At 43.7% G+C, this 16,495-nt stretch overlaps 1 protein-coding gene and 1 long non-coding RNA gene across 5 annotated transcripts in view; one reads left to right on the top strand and one right to left on the bottom strand.

The window, feature by feature from the left end:
* The window catches only part of SLC24A3 (solute carrier family 24 member 3), a 441,617-nt gene that overhangs the window by 82,497 nt on the left and 342,625 nt on the right, over positions 1-16,495 (bottom strand). The window lies entirely within an intron of this gene.
* LOC109316184 overlaps positions 15,310-16,495 on the top strand; it is a 7,012-nt gene continuing 5,826 nt past the window's right edge. Inside the window, exons 1-2 of the long non-coding RNA XR_002102747.1 lie at positions 15,310-15,321; positions 15,529-15,533. This is a non-coding gene — a long non-coding RNA (uncharacterized LOC109316184). The remainder of the gene's footprint in view (positions 15,322-15,528; positions 15,534-16,495) is intronic.

Below are 16,495 nucleotides of genomic sequence, written 5' to 3'. Positions count from 1 at the left end.
AAGAACTCCTTGCTATATTTGGATAATTAAAGAGCTTCCACCACCTGCCTGGTAATCATGATGGGCCGTAATTCTATGAAGTATTATGTATTAAAGTGAGATAGTGACACCACCTTATTTGTATTAGTCTTAATATTAAATCATACTGTGAATCCATCTCTGACTCATAGCAAGAAGCAATTGCAGAGCTGCAGTATAAGTTTCCAGGGAAACAGCAGGGTTTGTACATGGGTGCACTGATACTCCTACTGGTACTTAGGAAACCCAAAGCTTCCTGGCTAGAGGGTTTTGTTTTTTCACTCAGGGTTACATCAATTGCCATATTTAGAGTCAGAAAGAAATTTTACTCTTTGGTCAGATTGGTGCAGACTAGAGGTTCTTTTCTTCCTCTGCAGTGTGCGGCACATTCCTTCTTGTAGGGTCTTCTGAGAATGTATTAACCACCTACTTCCCTGCCATTATAGGAGCAGGGAACTGGAAAAGCACTCGTCTCCCCAACTTTTACACATGGCACAAGATAAGGGTCTTCTTGCCATTTTTGGTTTTGCATTTTGTAGTTTGGTTTGCAGTGGCAATATTGGGGAACGCTTGGGTAAATAATTGCCTGTGAATGCAGGACACTGAGCTTGCAGCTCTAGAAAGCCCCTTCCAGTCCCAAGTTCCTAGGATTCCGGTCAATATATGCCACACTAGGGAGAAAAGATGGTGCAGAGTTGGGCATTAGCCTGGGATGGACATGGCCCAACTTCCCATTCTTTTTTCCCCACAGACTTCTTGTGTGATCTCAAGCTTTGCTGTGTCTACTTCTCTCCTGGAGGCCTGAAGAAGCATACCGTAATATCCAAAAGTTTGCCTATGTCCATCCCAACCATGCAGTTTGTTCAATAAAAGGTAAAACCCAGAAGAATTCTTCCCTTTGCCACCAGGGCAACAACATCATCTCACCTTTGATATATCATATAACCTTTCTGTGCCTCACAGTTTAGGGGAGGATAGAATTTCCTTACCTCATGGGGGTGTGCATGAGCAAAAGCCCATTATATTCTGAGGTGCTCAGAGTTTAGGGGGATGAAGGGATGGCCAGCTGCCTTAGATGGAGTCAGTCATTGAATGAGTGGACCTGACTACTCTCTTATACCAGTTTTGTACCAAAGTAACTCACAGGTTTCAACAGAGTTTCTCTTGCTTTGCATTAAGATGAATGAGGGGACAATCAAACCTGCAGGCTGCATTTCTTGTATCTTAGCGTGCAACCCATCCTTTAGAAAGGTCCTGGAGTCTCTACCCTGCTCCATTAATTAGGGCCACTAGCATGGCATAGACCCCAATGGTTAGGAATTTAATTTGTACACTTGTTTGGGACAGAGCTTTTTGAAAAAGGATCCAAAGTTAAGTAGAGTTAAGGGGATTTTTTCCATTAACTTTGGTGGACTTTGAATTCAACAAGACCTACAAGTATTCAATTCATCTAAGGATTCCCAGCACCTGGCAGCATCCAGCTCTAGCTGTTGATGCGTCTGGAAGTATAACGTGCTGCAAAGAAAGCTCCAAAGGTTATGGCTGTGATTCACGGGATGCAGACTTGGTGGAGTATGAAAGGTCACGGCCAAAAATAAAACAGGAAGCAGCAACAATGGGAATCACAAGGGTGGGATCTTCTGCTCAATTCAATGTAGATAACAATTGCAAATACATATACAAGAAAGAAGGAAACTCCTTGCAATCGTTCAGCATCTGCTGTTGCACAACAGTGCTCCAGAAAAGGAGATCTGCAGGAGACTAATGACCTGAGAGCTGTTTTTCCTATGAAGTGAATAGCTAAGCACATTTGAAAACACTTTCCCACTTTTGGGAAATAATTCCCTGCCACCTGCCATGGAAAAGGAATCAGTGGAGGCAGTTTTGAACCTAAAAATCATTAGCTTCCAAATAAACATGCAGAGATAATTGAGCCCCTTTCTCATTTGCACAAAGTCCTTTTTATACTCATCTAGCTGGAGCCTGAAAGTCCACATAAACGTAATTAAAGGCCATGGTAAGATCAGATGAACCTGTCAGAGCATATAGTAAAGGGACCTGGGTGGAAATGAGAATAGGTCTCCCACTTCTCCCCAAATGCTGCACAAAGAGCTGGGTTAGGAGAAGTGTGGTGATGGGATTAGCTGTAGGGTTTTTTTTATTATTATTAAGTAACACTCTTCTTACCATCAAGTACATCCATTGTGCACAGTTTTCAAGTGAAACTTAGAAACACCTGAGGTGTGGGTATCCGTTAATATTTCTTCAGGCTCCTAGATTTGACAGTGATCATAAGAACAAAATACAGACCAGGCTAGATAAATTCACTCCTCTCTTCAACTCAAGCTGCTTAAAACAGAGCCAAGTTCCTAGCTTCATTCAACATAACAAATGGAAATACTTTCTGCATCACTGTGAACAATCTTCTCCTTCTTGGGACAGGATGGGACCATTTCATAGGTCAGAGTGAAATCACTGTCAAACCACTCTGCACCAGAAGATTTAATAACTTTGCAGCCTAACCTCCTCATCTAATTTTCCTTCCTAGCATGCTGAACTGCTCTACTATTTTGCAGCAACAACCCAGGCTGAAATTTCAGAGTCCTTCTTGGACAGCGGTTTGCTATTATACTGTTTGCATGGTTAAACCAGGATGCACTTGGCATCAACACTTTCCCTTTTCTCTCTCCTTCTTGCATACTAGCTGCCTATTGTGCATCTCCTTATTGCTTCAACAGTACTCGATGGGTGTGTCTAAATGAGATGCTTGACTGTGCATCAGACTAATCTAATGTGCAGTAAAGCATCACTGTCTACACATGCACAGCAATTACTGCAAAGTAGATTAGTCTAAGGTGCCATTTTCTAGTAACTGTAGATACAGGTACTAGAAACGAGCACATTAAACTAATGCACTGAAGGGCATGTATAGACACTGACTGGGAGCAAACTTCCCAGTCAGCCTAGGCAGCAGGGGGCCACTTGAGGCAGGGAGATCTGTCTCTGCTCAGCAGAATGCTGCCTGCCAGCCATGTGGAGATTGGGACCTGACCCATCCTGATCTCCATGTGGCTGGGAGGTAGCAGCCCAGAAGCCAGGACAGCTCTCCCTGCCCTGTGAAGACTGGGATGGGTCTTGATCTCCACGTGGCTGGGGGGCAGCTGCTCAGCAGCCAGGACAGCAATTCCCCACCCTACGGAGATTGGGACCAGCCCCCATGCCTCCTGCCAGTCTAGTGGTGGCATCCAAGGGAGCCTGGAGCTCCCCCTGGCTGCTGCAGTGGGGCAGAATAGGGCAGGAACAGCCCTAGGCTGAAGTACTCCTGTCAGGAGCAAATTTGCTTCTGATAGGCAAATGTTCAGATGCATGCAGGGGCACAGTTTAATGTTCCTGAAATTTCTGTGTGGAAAATTCAGGTGCATTAATTACACATGTAGACGCACCTACTGAATATCACTACCATTGAGCCTCAGCTCCAAAATGCACTGAGCAGGAGAGCTTTGAGGCATTCAGCTGCAGAGGGAACAGTGTGAATTGTCAGCCACTTTGGACAGTCTTTCTAGGATGCAAGGAATCCAGCTGACTCACCCAGCTCCCCTTGGGCTGAGAGCCACACCAAGATCCTCATGAAGATGGTACCAATATCCCCAAAGGTGTGACACAACTGGGGTGGCTTCAGCAATATGGACAAGGGAACTCCTAACCACTGCTTAATCAACCCCAAGGTCCCTGAAGCTAGACTGTACCTTCACAGCTCTGCAACGTTGTCAAAGCCTACTTACTGCCCAGCAGGCTGGATAATGGAGTTTGGATGAGGGAATGGGTGATCCCAGTGGTGAGGAAGAGGGAGGGAACTGTGTGTAGGATACAAGTGGGGAGAATAATAGCAACATGGGGAGAATAATAGTGAAATGGCAAATGGGCTAAAACTACAAGAGGTGACAGGAGAAAGGCAGGAAAGAGGGAGAGTTTGGGATAGAGAACATGTATAGGAAAGATACAATACTAAGTAAGTACCTGGCATGGTTCAGTTTCTGAAGTCAATGGGGCTGGACTTGGTAACAAATAACTGCATAAATGGGTCTAAGTCTACAAATTCAGTGAAACAACTTTCTGTGAGTTTGATGAGTATTCAGGTCCTTAGGCTGTTGTTGGCCACTTATTCTTTGCAAAATTCCATTGAACCTGGTCTCCCAGTATAATGGATTAGGGCATGTCAGTCATGGCATGGGTCACCTGTGTTGCAAGCACACAAGCCAGGAGTCACAAGGCAACATTAAGCACCAGAGTCAAGGTTAGGTTAGGAGGTCAAAGCAGGTCAGGGGCATAGTGAGGTCTATTGCTCAAACACCTTGCTGCTGTCTGCTCTGGGCTTAAAAAGACTAGTGCAGGTGGAGCCTTCTTTCTGAGGGATGACTGAGACAAATTCCCTGATTACTTCCTACTGGGACTGGATCTTGCTGGGCCTATGCTCAGTACACCCAGTCTGACTGGTGTATTTGGTATTAGATGGGGGTGGTAGCAATCTGTTGCTGTGACATGCACTATGAAAACAAAATAGTTTCCTCTTCAACTGACAGTTGTAATTTTCTGCAGACTACCTGGGTCCACATCAAGTTTTTAGCTAAAACTCCTGGAGGGCTGAGACTATAAGACCAATAGGTTCCCCAGGCTGAGATTTCCAGAACTGCTAAGGAATTTTATGCAGGATTCACAAAGGAAATCAGAAGGCGCATCTACACAAGACGTTTACTGAGGAGCTGACTAGTTAGCTCCATAGTAAAGTCTTAGAGTCTATGTGCACAGCCCTATTAGGCCACGGTAAACTAATAAACACTGCCATAGGATAGTACTTGTCAACGTAAGTACTCTTGCGTTAAACATACAGTGGTGTTATTTAGTGTGCTGCAACACACATGTTGTAGATGCTGACAGGGCTGGCTGGGGCATAAGGGTGCTTCAGTGTCAGGCTGCCTGCCAACTAGCCCCAGTCTGGACGGAGCACCTTTGTGCCCCTGCCAGCCCCCAACAGGACATTGAGCCAGATCAGAGCAGCCCTGGGCTGGCCCGCTGACCTGCTGGGCCCTCTGCTAGCCGGGGCTGTTCCAACTTGGCTCAGCATGCTACTGTCTCAGGTGCACGTGCAAACACCATGCCCAGGAGCAAAAGACTCCAGCATGTGCTGGAGTTTATTACTTCATATTAATAACACATGTACATGTGCCCAGATAACTATAGACAAACTGGGAAAGGGTTTTTGTATAATGTTTCCCACCTTTTCCAGGTTGGCAACTACTTACTTAAAGTTAAACAAAAAACAAAAAAGTGCCATGCTTATATTCTATCTACAGTAAAAGCAAAAAAAAAAAAAAAAAAATAGTGCTAATTTTGCTAAGCTTACAGAACAGATGTAGGCATGTCTACTGAGAGGTTGACTGAGACTATTGGACCTTGTGGGGGAGTTGAGGCATGAGATTTTTCTTTGCTGTAATACAATTTTTGATCCCTCACAAGCTCCCTTGATTACTCCCACCTGTTCACTGGGACAAGGCACCAGTTACAGACCTGCAATGCTTACTGAAGGCAGCAGACATAATAAACTGCTGGAAGGAGCTTAGGGCTGAGGTGAACTACTGAATCACACAAAACTCTTTGGGCTCACTCCTGCCCTACCCCATATCATCTAGTCTGTTCCCAAGGTGTCAACTCCTACCTCCACTCTGTCTATGATGCCATTCTCCTCCCTTGGTTACATTTTCGAAGAAACCCTCTCATGTACTCCATCATGTTGCATGGGAAGTAAACAGCTGCAAGGCTATCTCAGTCTCCTCTCCATTGCCACAAAGCCTATAAAATACTTGACAGTAGGTTGGGCAACTGGTGAACAGAGGGCACATCTAATCATGCTGAACACTGGTTTCTTAATTTTCTTATTAAAGGGTTTGGCCCTTTAAGAGGGAACAGTCAGCCCTGTTGAGAGAGGCAGTTGAGGAACAGTTGGATATGAAGGGAGTGTTGAAAACCCCTGTGCTAGGAGCTCAGAAAAGTCCCAAATGAATAAGCAAGGGAGGAGGAAGGAAGCTGAGAGCAGAACAGCTTGCTACATGGAAGAACCAGGCTGCTGTGCTGAGGCCAGAGACAAAGGGCTTCCCTCCTAATGTCTGGGAAAGGGCAGAAGGGTTTTGCTCAATTTTGTGTATTAGTTTGCTCACTTTTTACTTATAGACTTTGTTTTTTAGGGCTAGGCAACCTGATTACACAAAGAAATTGGGATGAGAGAGTAAGGAGGTCACAGATGGGGACAGATGGACCATATCAGGCCCTTCATCCATATCTCCACCAAGCAAGAGATAAAGGAAGCTGCACTGACATCTCCTCTCTTCACTCTGCATTAGGTGATGCAACAGTTCTGCTGCAGATTAGTCTTTGGACTCAACGCACTTTGTTGAACATACATACGTAGTAACATTGTGGGCAGCTAGTGTGCTAAGACATTGTATGCTATGACACAGAGGTTTTCTCTGTTTTTCAGGGGCTCATTACAGTTTATATTAACTGAACCTGCTTGGTTTTGAAACCATAGTGGCATCCCCCTATTCTGTCCATAGGTCCTGCAGCCCTTTCTTCCTTTCTGCAGTCTACAATTAATAATATTACCATCCGCATCTCTGATTTAGTTTGTCTATGAGGTGCAACTCTACCCTGCCTCCTGTCTGACTTTAGACTAACATGGCTAACTATCTCTTTCCACTTGTCCTTAGCCTGTAACTAATATCTGTTCTCATGAGCATGTGGCGACTGGTGCAGCCATTTGGATGCGTCCATTAGAAACGCAACGCTGAATGTTGCTAACATTTTCCAGGCCCGGTACTCTGCTAGGGTTAAATGATGTAGTTCTCTCAACCCTAAGAGAGCAACACCAGCTCACAGCAGCTGCAGAAAAAGCATTCAGTTGCAACAGTGTACATATTCATGGCCTCTTCAACTACTGCTCCATACCCATAATCATAGGTGGATCCAGGATTATAGAAGCAGTGACTGATGCTGCAGGAGTGGCTACACCTTCCCTACTTCCAGTCCCCTGCCCCTCAAATGGAGCAGCAGCCACAGACTTTTCCTTAAGTACCCAAATCAGGTAAAAAATCTCTCCCCTCCTCTCTCCCAGCTCTTACCACTCATTTCTTCCTCTTCTGTGCTCAGCAGCACCTTCCTTCTCCTCCCATCCTTCCCCTGCCCCAGGCCTGTGGAGAGTGGCTGCACAGGGAGTGGGGCAGGAGTGGCTCTGTGGCTCCCCATGTCCCTGGGTCATCCAGGGATAGCAGCAGCAGTGGACACGTCCTCCCTTTTTGCACCCATAGGCCTGAGTAGAGAGGGGGAGGGAGAAGGGAGGGGCCAACTGAGCATGGAGGAGAAAGGGGTGCCAAGACATGGGTGGGGTGTGCAATTCTTATTTGTTTCATGAAATTTAAAGAAGTCCTTCACTGTTGCTCCTGTGGTGTGGTTCTGACTCTGCAGCTGTGGGGAACTGGAGCTGCTGAGCTAGAGTGGGGAAAGGTGGGATGTGAAAATGATATCCACCCACTCTGGACCCACACTTGCTGTAAAACATTTTTCAGTGGTTATTACATACCAAAAAAAAAGAAGTTAGAGGGGAAGATCTCATATATGCAATCCCAAAAAGAGAGGTCAGAAGCTGGGCCAATCTGCATGACTTGTCGTCAGTGAAATGAAAGCTTAAAAGATTAAGATGCATGCAATCAAACTACATAGGAGAATGAAATATAAAAATAAATAGATTATAACATTCTGATCCCTGCAATAAGCAATATTCTAGCAGGTTATTAAATTCTTGTTCCCAGCTGCCTTTTTTCAGCTTTTTCTATTTTTATAACTCCTACTTATTACAGAAAGTTTTCACATTCGCAGAGACAACCCTCCACCATTTAGCTTACCACTTTTTGAGAGGCATTCCTCTATTACATATATTTGAGTAGTGGCTACGATGAGAGAAAACTCTCAACATTCATTTTATTTATTTAGAAAAAAAAGACAACCAGTGGGGAGGAATAGCAGCCAATGTAATGCACTGGATTTTGACATTTGGGTGTATTTGGTTTCTAGGCACAGTAATGAAAACTGACCATTGACTTCCCAGAGGCTTGAGCAAGAGAGAGACTAACAGGATTACTGAAGTAAACACGGGCTCTTTCTGAATGAAGTGTTGAAAAACTGCAAGAAATGACATTCTAAGTAGGTACCACTTTCCCACCCCAACTAGGTGGGTAGCTAACAACAGGTATTGGAGACAACATGGCAGGAACAAGTGTAACAAAAGTCCCACAGCTGGGATCTGAATATAGAAGTATTTAAACATTTTCATCTTATTTCTACTTTGACATTGAGGATAACTGACCATAAACAACTTTACTGAGAATTTAGCAAGAGCTGGGGTAAATATTCTGCCACTACCAATAACTGAATCAAGACTGGAAGTTTTCCTAAAAGATAGGCTTTTGATCAACCAGAAATTGAATCAGGGAGCTCCTATGACTTGTGTTATAGAGCAGGTCAGACTAGACAATCCTTTCTCTAGCCTTATCTATGGAACAGCTACCATTAGTCACTGACAAAGAATTTGTAAAGAAGCAACGCCACTTGGAAAACTAGAAGAACTTCCTCCCAAATGGCAACAGTAGAGACTCCACTACATGGCAGCAGTAGAGACCGTCAAATCCCATTCAGAACAATCTGTTTCTTTAATGAGACAGATACAGAACTGCCTCAGAACATGTGTGCTAGATGGGGTATGTGCATCTCCTACCATGGGATAAAGGCAAGTTGTACTGCACCTAAGAACTCTTCTATAGAGACCAACATGGTGGGCTAGTGGCAGCTCCTTTTATTAAAGCTACTTTCACTTTAGTGGGAGCATAGTTTAACCTTTATACATCCCCAAGGGGTAATTTCCTACCTTAGATGCATATTTTGTGCAGTATCTTAAAATTTTTATTTTTAAGACACTGCACCACAGTGCACAATATCTCCAAAGAACAGCCAGCTTACATGAATGGTTTACTCTCTGTGGATGAAAAACTGCCCTGGGTAACATGTTACTCCAGGCGTGAATGTGTTTTTCCTTATAGGGTAACAACTTACCCCAAGCCCATGTTAATGCACTGGGGGTTACCCCAATGCAATTTCTGTAAAAATGACAGGCCTAGACCTGTTTGGCCACTTTGGGTGGATGCATCTGAAAGGTCAGCATTTATTCACACCTCATTCATGTCCACTTCAGGTATCTATGGTAAGTAATGGATGGCCATCCTCCACTCTGCTTTTGCTTTTGGTGGGGAACTCATCCGAGTTTACTATGTTCCAAAGAAGTCCGAAGTTGTGCTGTTGCTGTCAAGCATGCACCATGACTTGTCAGTGGGTGGAGAGCAAAGAAAGCCATGACCACAATAAAAGCAAGGGTGGGGTGGATTACCTTGACCATTTAGTTCATATGACCACCTGCAGATGGAAAATCAACAGGTGGCCAATGACATTATTTTTCAATATGCTGGATGTGGCTGCCATTGCCAGCCTCATCATTTGCCTAGGTCACAACACAAACTGGAAGCAAAGATCATATTTAAGAAGAGGGTGCTTTTTTTGCAGAAGCTTGGAGAACAGTGAATTGACAGACAAATATAATGAAGGATGATGGACATGTGTAATCTGTCTGTCAAGTCTGGTAAGACTGCCCTAAATTACAAATTGCCACAACACACCCCAATAGAGCCTTCTGCAAGCATGAGTGGACATTGCGCTTTTTGTCCAAAGACAGATGACCACAAACTTGGAAACAATGTGAAGATTGTAAGTGATTTGCTGGTGTGCACCACAGTACATCACTGCTGCTTTGTGAGGAATGCAATACTTAGTTAAAACAGTTAGGAAATGTTTTGGAAGTAATTGTTAGTTGGAAAACAGTGTGAACTGCAGACTTAGCAAATCGTTCATTCACATTTTGAAACTCTAAAAGAAGTTTAAATTTTGTTCATAGATCTAGTTAAATAATATTTTGGGTTCAAATCATCATAAATACCCTTTCAAACAATCTGTATGTTTAATAAATAGCTTTTGATACACTTATACTGTTGTTACTGGTTCCATTTTGTTCATGTGGGTGGGGTAACAAGTTACCCCATGAGACCACCAACAGTTACCGTTTCATGAAAATGGATGAGGGTTAAACTACTTTTGAAATTCCCACTTGATTCTTCATGCTTTTCTGAAACTGCAGCAGTCTTTAGATTCTGTTTTTTGGATGAACAGGAAATACTGGAAGACAGATACTGAAGACAGTAGTAGAGCCACAAGAAAGGATGAAGAATCTGGGTGGGATTTTCTGTGACTGTCTAACTCTGCTCAGTGGCTTTAATGAGAAGAGTTGGGCCCACACTGAGTGCTTTTGAAAACCCTATACTATCCCAGCCAAAGGATGAGAAGTAAGGAGAACTTCTGAGGCCCAGATACATGAAGAAGAGAAAGCACAACGTAGGAGAGCAAGATTGGAAATTAAGCACGGGTGAAATTATGCAATTATGCATCTTCACTTCACTACAGATCCAGAACACTAGCTGGCAGTCAAGGAATGATAGAAGCCATCACAGCACACGCAGCAGTCTCCATTCACATTTCTCTGCCTGACTATTCAAGTATGCTTTGGAAAGGCTGCATGATTTATGTTCTTAAGGGCTGAATTGATACCATGTTTTTATCTGGTATAATGGTCTCTTATTTTTCTCCTACTCCTCCTTGTTCTCTCTCGCTTCCAAGTGTAAGGCAAATAAATCAGACACAGCAGCTAAACAAACAGTGTTTAGGGAATGTGACTTTGATGACTGTACAGTTGAAAGAGAATATGTTTAAGCTGCTTGAGCTGCAGAGATGACTAGGGACGCAGCTACCATGACACCCATCCTGCAGTAGAGCACAGCACATTTGTGGATGTATGCCAGTTCACTGTATACTAAGCCTCTGGATGGCTTGGAAATTGGGAGTCATGGCTCAGAGTGGAAACACTGTCCAGATAAGCATAATCTCCCTCTAAATTCTTTCCAGGACGTTGCTGTAGGATCCAGGAAGAAATAGTATAAAGCCTTTAGGGCCTGCAATCCAGCTGCAGTCAAATGCAGTGGGTTGATCAACTCCAAGATGTACTGACCATGTTTCTCTCGTGCTCTCCTCAAACATGCAATGCTCAAAATTTTCAGAAGTGACTAATGATTTTGGATGTCTCTGTTTAAGACATTTTAAAGGGGCTTGGTTTCCAAAGGGTATGTGCTCAGCCCTTTCTGAAAATCAGGTCAAGACCCACAAACCATGGCATCCAAAAATCACTTGTCATGTTTGATGACTTCAGTCCTTGCATAACTTTGGATTTTACTGCTCATCTCAGTGAGCACAAACAGTGACTTAAACAAATATTCCCCACGTCTAATATTCTCACTATTTCCAAGTTATAATGTGTTACCATCACTACCTGGAAGAGCAAACTGCCTCACTTGGAGGTCACTGTAACTTACATTTCTATTTCTCATTTATATACCATGACACAAAAGGCTCTGATGCAAATGGGATCAATCTCTGCCTTAAAGCATGTAACGAACTGGCCAATTTTAGTATTAGATGGGGGAGAGACGGCACTTGTGTATTTTAAAATATCAGTTAATAAGCTGTATTTGTAACTTTCATAAATTTTAGGTATTTTGAAAAAAAAAGGAAGGTGGCAGGGAGTTGATATAACCTGATAGTAACATAAATAACTTTGCAATTTTTAAAGTAATCAGGGGAAGCAGGATAAAATCTCCCTTTGGTGTTTGCAGCTCAAAATTATAGCCTTGTATTGAAGCATGAAAGCCACACAGTAAATCTTACTCAGCTGTTGCTGTCGTTCAAACCAGTCCCATTTCTGTTCCTCCTAGTCTTTTGTTTGTTGGGTCAGTAGAGCACAGTAAAATGCTGACTATACTTTTCATCTGCATCTCTGACTGCTTTGTACCCCAGGAGTGCCTCTTAAAAAAATCTGTGCCATTGATACTCAATGAGTTGATAAGGCCATGGCACAATAAAACAAAGTAGAACCAAGTAGCCTAGAACAGGAGTTCCTAAACTGTGGCATGCATACCCCTGAGGGTATGCAACACATCTCTGGGGGGTACATGGGAGAAATTGTGTAATGGCATATTTAATTTTCATTATTATAATAATTGGCATTCAAAAGGTTAAAATACAAAACATATACTGCTAGGGGTACATGGGCAGCTGGTAAATCTGGAAGAGGGTCTGCAATAAGAAAAAATTTGGGAACCTTTGGCCTAGAGATTAGGTATTTGCAAATGACGGGAGCCATTAGGGCTCTTTGTAAAGCAGGGATGTGATGGGCTACAGCACCTTATGGGACTGGGCTTCAGCTATAAAACTGATGGCTTGGCTAAAATTTCTAAATTAAACACATAAAGAACTAACACAAAAGGAGGTTTTTGCATCCCCTGCATTGCCTTGGGGTTTTTGGTTACACACTCTCCTCCAAAGATATTTCAGACTAATCACCAAGAATTACACAGGTATGCTCAATTCTCCATTCCATTCATGTTGCAGAATCCTTATCTTTCCTTCTGCTGCTCCCTTCTGCTTCCCTTGGTGCCACTTGGGCCTCCTGGAGCCTTCTCTCATATTGTCCCATGTAGGAAATATTCAGACCTGTCATTCGCAGATGTGTCATGGGCTGGGGAGGTCACTGCAACTTTGTTCCCACCTTCCAGTGAAATGTGGCCTCAGGGAAAAATAGGGAGCTAGTGCTCCATTGAATACCAGAGTGGTTGCCACAATGATGTCTATGACTGGGCATTGTAGGTGTGACCTCTATATAAATTAACAGGAATAACATGAGAAAAGCCATGCTGTCTAAGGGATACAGCACTGGGCTGGGGCTCAGGCAACCTGGGTTTTACTGCTGACTCAGCTGCTAGTCTGTTGGATAACCAGGGGCCAGTTCCTTCCTTTCTCTCTGCGTTAGTTTCCCTATATGCAAAAGAGGGATAACAACATTGAGTTCCTTAGTAAAGTGCACTGAGATCTAGTGCTAGAAAGTGCTGTAGAACTGTTAGATATCACCACTGCTAATAGAAAGGGTGACCAGCATCCCAGCATCATATGGGCTGGCAATGACTCACATTCCCCAAAGTTTTGTGTTTTTTTCCCTGGATTTTTAGAATATTTTGTTGACATTGAAAAAGCCCTGCAGAACCAGTGCATTTCCAAACACGCATGTGACATGTTTTCACCACTCCCCGCCCCCAGCCAGCTTTAAGTATAATTATAATAATATAAATGCCTCTGGACAAATCCTTTTGAGGCCTTGAATTCCAGCTTTGAAAATATGGCCAAGTTTGCTACCAACTTAGTAATGACAGATTCCTTTTATGGTTTTATTTATTTATTTATAAAAGGAATTCTCTGACCATCAACTCATTTTTTCCCTTTACTGAAGCCAAAACAAGACCTCAAGGGAATGTGGCCAAACTCTGCCCTCAGAAGTTGCCTCATGCGGCAATGCAAACTGCCTTCCTGGCTCCTGGGAGCAGCTTAGACCATGTCATCCTTGGCTGTTATTTTTACTGCAATGTGCATGGCACCCACAGGTGATTAAAAGATGGCTGCCAACATGAACAGTTTACAGACAGTGGCTCGGTTCAGAAAAGCCCTTTGGCTCAGATATGTATTGATGTAAGCCCAAGCTTCAATTCTGTCTTGTACAATGATGCTTTCCTGAATGGGTGCCTATAAAAAAAAAATTCATATTGTGGATCCTGTTAAATATAGCTCTTTATGGTAATTAATTAATTTTATTATTTTGAAATGTGCTTATTAAAATGAAGGATTAAAAAATAAGAGCCTATTTGCTGATTTGTATGTTTTACAACAGTAGCTCCACAAAGAAGAAAGCAGAGTATTATACTAGGAAAGATTCCTGTTTGACCAAAAGGCAGCCAAAAGGTGGAAACTGTACAGGGTATGTCTACATGTTCATTAATGCACCGTAATTACGATGCATTAAGTTTAGTACCTGTAATAACAGATACTAACTTAACGCAGTGGAATTGGCACTACTGCGCATTAGCACAGATGAATGCTTTTTACGTGACATTAATATGCATTAGACTACGTCTACTGAGCATTAGTGCATTAGCACAGTTTTTGCCAGCCATGCTAATGGGCAGTAGAATTAGCCTTCTGTGCATGAAGCATCTCATGTAGATGTGCCCTGTGTGTATAGAATTAGAGCTGGAGTTCAGCATCCTGCTATGAGAACCTGCTCAACACTGAATAGGCAAGCACTTTCTTCACACCTGAAATGTTTACTTGAGAAAGCTCTCACAGCAGGGATCCTTCTGATGCTGGGGTTCCATCCTGAGCTAACCTGCCCCTTTAATGGTGTACACAGTTAAAACAGGAAGGCCAATATGAAGTCCCAATCTAACAGATTATCCTTGTTTTTAGTTGTTCCCAGTAATTCGCACAATGAGCTACAGGCTTTGCAAACATAAAGGAAGGCATGTTCCCTGTTCTTAAGAGCTTATCGTCTATAGAAAGGGGGCAGGCTGGACAACTGTACTATTCAAAATGGTGTGCTTGGGGGAGAACGTACAAGTTAAATAGTCAGGGTGGAGATTGGCCTGGTCTTGACAACATTTACTGTCAATCCCTTACTACCATGTGAGCAGTCTCTTCAGTGGGAATATGTGTGGGTAATTGTCCAGCAATGTGAAGAAAGTATTCACAGTCAGACCTATGGTGTTTCAATACTAGGAAGAAAAGGATGGATTTGGGGAGGAAAATGTTCAGCTTGCAGGTGTAGGACAAGAGAGAGCGTGGTGCCAAGGACAACTTGATGGTGACAGGAAGCATGGTATCATTTGTCGACAATGACCAAGAAAGGGGCTCTGAGGTGAGAAGGACTTGAGAGGATGACAGCTGGACGTGAGAGACACAAGACTAGGACTGGAGACTCATGGCAAGATGAAAATGGGACTAAGAGTTGCTGGGGGGAAAATTGGGATTGACTGTGCAGAGAGCCAGTAGACTCAACAGGTAAGAAGGACAGGACCTGAGTCGGGGAGAAGAGAATGAGACGGACTGAACAAGGAGTTTAGGAATAGAAACCAAGGAAGTAAGTATGTTGGAGCTGGGGGAAGGGCAGAAAGGGCCAAAACTGGATAATGAGTTTAGAAAGTGGACTGGGACTAAGAATCAGTGAGGCACGGTGAAGAGGAAGCAGATTGGATGAAGAATGAAGGTTTTGAGAAAGTACTGGCTTGCTGGATTACGAAACTGGGACAAGTGTCCTGGGAGAAGTTTGAGAGTTTGATTGGAAAGCATATGGGACAGGGAGCCTGGGGGAATGTGGGTGGAGTTGACTATGGCAGAGAGAAAGACAGAGAGGATGAGATGCCAGTAGAGGGGAAGTGCAATTTATGGGTCAAAAAGACAAGAGGCAAGCAGGGAGGAACTGAGAATGGTTAGGCAAGAAAAATATGACTGGCAGCTGGTAGCTGGGTATGCATGGGAGAACATGAATAGGCTGTGTAACCTGAAGCTGAGAGTCTGAAGATAAAGACTAGGCCATGCTGTGAAAGGTAACTGAGAGCATCATGAGATGCCTGATGAATCTGGACTTAGACTGGCTGTGTGTAGAGCACATTGGGAAAAGTGACCAGTGGTGGGGAACAAAGTATACTCAAACCAGAACAATGTTGTCCCTTCAATGTTGAAGGGACAAGGCTCAGGGTCCAGCCTTAGGGAACAGACAGAATAGTCAGAGCCCAATACAGTAGATGTCTCCCCACCTAGAACAGAACCCACATTTCTGAGTCTCACCTGAGTCTCTGCTGTCAGCAGGTATGTGTCAACCCGCCTAGCAAACTGTGTGCCTCATCTCTTACCTAGGCCTGCTGTTCTCAAACCTCCTTTTGTTATCAGTCATATCATCAGCTTATGTGGTAAAGGTGAGGAATGGTGGATCTAGAGGTTTCAGCCCCACTGGTGGGTTTCAATTCATCCTGCCCTGAAAATGAAGCAGGGTTATGTACTGATGGGCTGCCATCTCTAGTTCCTCTGCCACATTTGCTGCAAAGGCTGGAAGGTGTGCAGTGAACGAGGCAGGAGACTGAAGAAGTAGGATGGTTTTATGCTTATGGAAATTGAATACTGCCCTAGGGAACTGGCTATTTCATAGATTTCATAGACATTAGGGTGGGAAGGGCCCTCGGGAGATCATCGAGTCCAGCCCCCTGCCCAAAGGGCAAGAAGTCAGCTGGTGTCATAGGATCCCAGAAAGATAAGCCTCCAATTTGCTCTTGAAGGTGTTCAGTGTAGGTGCTTGAACCACCTCCGATGGCAGACTGTTCCAGACCTTGGGGGCTCGGAC

This window comes from Crocodylus porosus, unplaced genomic scaffold (genome assembly GCF_001723895.1).
Source record: "Crocodylus porosus isolate Cpor-Errol unplaced genomic scaffold, CroPor_comp1, whole genome shotgun sequence".
Classification (NCBI taxonomy): Eukaryota; Metazoa; Chordata; order Crocodylia; family Crocodylidae; genus Crocodylus; species Crocodylus porosus.
The sequence above is the reverse complement of the archived record's forward strand: the minus strand, read 5'-3'. Positions and strand labels throughout refer to the sequence as shown.